The sequence below is a fragment of the Ovis canadensis genome, chromosome 21 (genome assembly GCF_042477335.2).
Source record: "Ovis canadensis isolate MfBH-ARS-UI-01 breed Bighorn chromosome 21, ARS-UI_OviCan_v2, whole genome shotgun sequence".
In the NCBI taxonomy this organism is placed as follows: Eukaryota; Metazoa; Chordata; class Mammalia; order Artiodactyla; family Bovidae; genus Ovis; species Ovis canadensis.
This window is the reverse complement of record NC_091265.1, coordinates 47,285,033-47,289,034: the sequence shown is the minus strand read 5'-3', so window position 1 is coordinate 47,289,034 and position 4,002 is coordinate 47,285,033.

Here is a 4,002-nt window from a genome sequence, read left to right as displayed (position 1 = left end):
ATGCAGATTCTAGAACAAGTAGATGGCCCATTCACAATTCTGATCTTCTCAAGAGGATGTTGTCCTAAATCTTTTCAGGAGCGCATGTCATTCTGGTGATTAGATGGGGAGGCATCTGCTTTTTTGGTATGTGCCATTCAACTGGAAAAACACTAAAAATTCATAAAAGTTCATTGTGCTAAAATATTCCTTCCTATGCTTCTTTAGTCCCTTCTCCTATCTTTAATTAGTTACCTAAGTTTCATAAGTTACCTGTGCTTGCTGTCTGTGCCTTAACAACGTTGGAAAGGCCAGTCTGAATTTCCAATGGAGCCTGGAAGGAGTGAAGGGAGAAACTGGCCACAGCTTCCCATCTCCTCCCTGTAGTCTGAAGAGCTTTCTAGCTGAAAGAGAAGCATGATAGGACACTGCAACTGTGAAATGCCAGAGGTCACTATCTTGTCCTCATGTGCTCATCAGTAGTCCTGGTCACACTGAGGACTGGTACTGGGGAAACTGCATAAAATATGTAATAACTTCTCACCATCTGGGGTCAGTGGAATGACACCTGCAAAAATGGAATCAATAGATATAAATTTCCATTTAGTCATTAATTGTGGTGGTGGTTTAATTCCTAATTCGTGCTTTGCGACCCCATGGACTGTAGCCAGCCAGGCTCCTCTGTCCATGGGATTCTCCAGGCAAGAATACTGGAATTTATAGCTATTTCCTTCTCCAGGGAATCTTCCTGACCCAGGGATTGAACCCGAGTCTCCTGCATTGGCAGGGAGATTCTTTGCCTCTGAGCTACCTGGGAAGCCCTAGTCATTAATTAAGGGGGTTTGATAGTGAATACTGATCTGTTCTTTGATCAAGCTCATTTCATGTGTTTTCTTGTGTCATTTGATCACAGCAACCTTAGGAGACAGCCATTAGGGTTCTGTTTTATAGAGAGGGGCACAAAGGTTCAGAAATCATATAATTCACCAAAGGTTATAAGGCTAGGATTCCTACTAAAGTCTGACCTAGTACAGCACTGAGAGCCAGGGACTTGTGTCCACAAAACAGATCAGGAGAGGAGACTGAGTATCAGCAGGGAGCTCAGGTGAGCCACGTGCAGTGGCTGCAGCCCCTGTGGGTAGGGTTGCTGCTAAAGAGGCTTGAGAATGAGGCTAAGTTGGAAATAAAGGGAATGGTTCTGAAGACAGTGAAACCAACCTTATAATGTGGCATAAAGCCTCCATCTTAGGCTAGGATAGTTCCTGGTTAACAAAAAACTAAACACTGCAACGCGAGCTTGAAAACATTGTTCACACTAGCCAAAGATACTGTTAACATGATTCAGTTATTTATGCATACACATCCACAAGTGATCTGCAAAGCCTGGAGACATGTTATAGATACTGATTTGTAACTTTACCTTTTTTTTTAAAATCTGTTAGTAATTCAACCTGAAACGTTTGTTGACATTGATCAATATTTTTATAAAACATGGTTTTTAAGGAGTGTATTTTATTACATTATATGCATGTGCCATACTTAATACGCTCTCTACTCTAAGGCTTTTGCTTTTATCAGGATGCACTCTTTATGAAGGGCTTCCTCAGTTCAGTTCAGTCACTCAGTCGTGTCCGACTCCTTGCGACCCCAAGAATCATAGCCTGCCAGGCCTCCCTGTCCATCACCAACTCCCGGAGTTCACTCAAACTCATGTCGGTGATGCCATCCAGCCATCTCATCCTCCGTTGTCGCCTTCTCCTCCTGCCCCCAATCCTTCCCAGTATCAAGGCTTCCTAGGTGGCACTAATGGTAAAGAACCCATGTGCCAATGCAGGAGACACAGGACATGTGGCTTTGATCCCTGTGTCGGAAAGATCCCCTGGAGGAGGGCATGGCAACCCATTTCAGTATTCTTGCCTGGAGAATCCTACGGACGAGGAGTCTGGTGGGTGCAGTCCATAGCGTCGCAAAGAGTTGGGCAAATGTCTTAGTTTCAGATGTACAACACAATGATCCAGGTGTACTCATAAATGCATATCTATTCTCTTTCAGATTCTTTTCCCTTATAGGTTATTACAAAATATTGAGTATATTTCCTGTGCTATACAGTAGGTCTTTGTTGGTTATCTATTTTATATACAGTAACGTGTGTATGTTAAAATAAAATTCCTAGAAGTTGAATTGCAGGATCTTATATATGCATATTTTTAAGGTTTTTGATACCTATTACCAAATTCCTCTACAGAAAGTTCTTTATTTTGTTAAACTAGTTTTCCACCTGCATTGTCAGAGGTCACTCATTTCTAGCAACCTTGAAAACACTGGATCTTAGTACTTTTAAATACCAGTTGGATAGGTGGAAATTGATGCTCATTGAATTTTTTGTTGGCATTGCATTCTCTTAGAAAATTTAAAAAATTATTTAACCAAAGAGAATTTCTATACTGATTACAAATTTATCAACTCTGTAATCACAAATTTTTGCTTAAATCAAAATTTATACCTACTGACACATTTGCTCTTCATGTTTCTATTCTAACTTCACCCTCATAAACTCTGGATTTTCTGAATTTTCCTACATAAATAGTTTGTGTTTATGGGGGGAAGGATTATTCCCACCCCCAAACCATGTGTTTCTGAACTAAAAAAAGAAAAAAAAAGAATGTATTCTCCTTAGGAAAAATCCACATTTCTTCTTGTCTTCATTTCTCTACCATTCTCTACCCTCTGTTAGTCACCTCATTTCCCAATTAACCCAAGCATCCTTGATTCGGGGGCTAAAAGGCGAGACTGAGGACTTTGCAGACAATATATAATACCCCCACGAGGGCGTCAGAATTTGACAGCCTTCAATAGGTTAATTTTTCAAAGTGGTAAGCTGATATTTGTGTATAAAATGCACATCTGCAGGGTAAATGGTATTAAGTGTTGGTGAATTATGGTCCCAGCCCAGGGGTCACTTGGGCTTCAATGCTACAAGCACCTTAATGCTTTTTTGAATGAAGGCTCCACTAATTGCTTCCATATGATTCTCCCCTCGCCCCTCCCCGCAGCCCCCATCACTATCCCCACCCCCTCCCCACTTGTGCCCTGGCATGGGAATAATGAGCTATGAAATTGTGCTGTATTGACTGGGGGCTGATGTTAGAACAGAACCTGCCATTTTCCCCGCGATTTGCTTTGACTCTTGAAGTTCAGACAGCGTCGGGGGTCAAGTCCCAGAAGCCCCAAGTCCCCCCTCCCCTGCTCCGTACTCCCCATTCCTTTAAACCACTGGGACTGCACACTTACCCTGCAAAGGGGCAAGCGGATCATTAATTAGCTCGGCTGTTAGGATGTCTGCTGGGAGGGGGATCCGAGCACATTTTAAAGGGTGTGCTGGTGTGCTGATGGGAGGAGGAAGAGGAAAGGAGTTGTAAGCATTCCCCAAACACACTGTTGGAAGGGCCACCTGGGTGAGGTGAGCCAGTCCAGAAATGAGTCTTCTGAGATTTCATCCTCTCCATCCAGATAGCCACGCACGGCCTGAACCCTAGCAGGCTGGAAGGAGCACTGAGAGACAACACAGGCTGGCCACCCAGACCAGAGTTAAACTCAATAACATCGTCAGTTTGGCTAAAAGAGGATCAGCAGGAGACCTGGCAATGAGCAAACATGGAGAAGCCCTGCATATATGATGCACCTACTGCACACCAGGCACTTCTGTGAGCATCCTTGCCTCTACCCCCTGGCTCCTTCGGGAGGCAGGTAGGAATGTGCCCATTCACATCAAGCTGCTTGGCCAGGATGACCACTGGATCTTAGAGTTGTCAGATCTGATTCACACTCAGATCTGCCTGGCTTCAAACCTGTGCTCTCCAGGACCGTAAGCCTATGGTGTGTGTCCTGGAGTTACTCAGACCTGGGCTGGAGGCTGACCATGTCACTCAGAAACTGGGTAACCCAGAGATGCTCAGTTTTCATGTTTATAAAATGAGATGCTCTTTCTATATGCCATTTACAACTCTTGTGAGAATGAAAGAA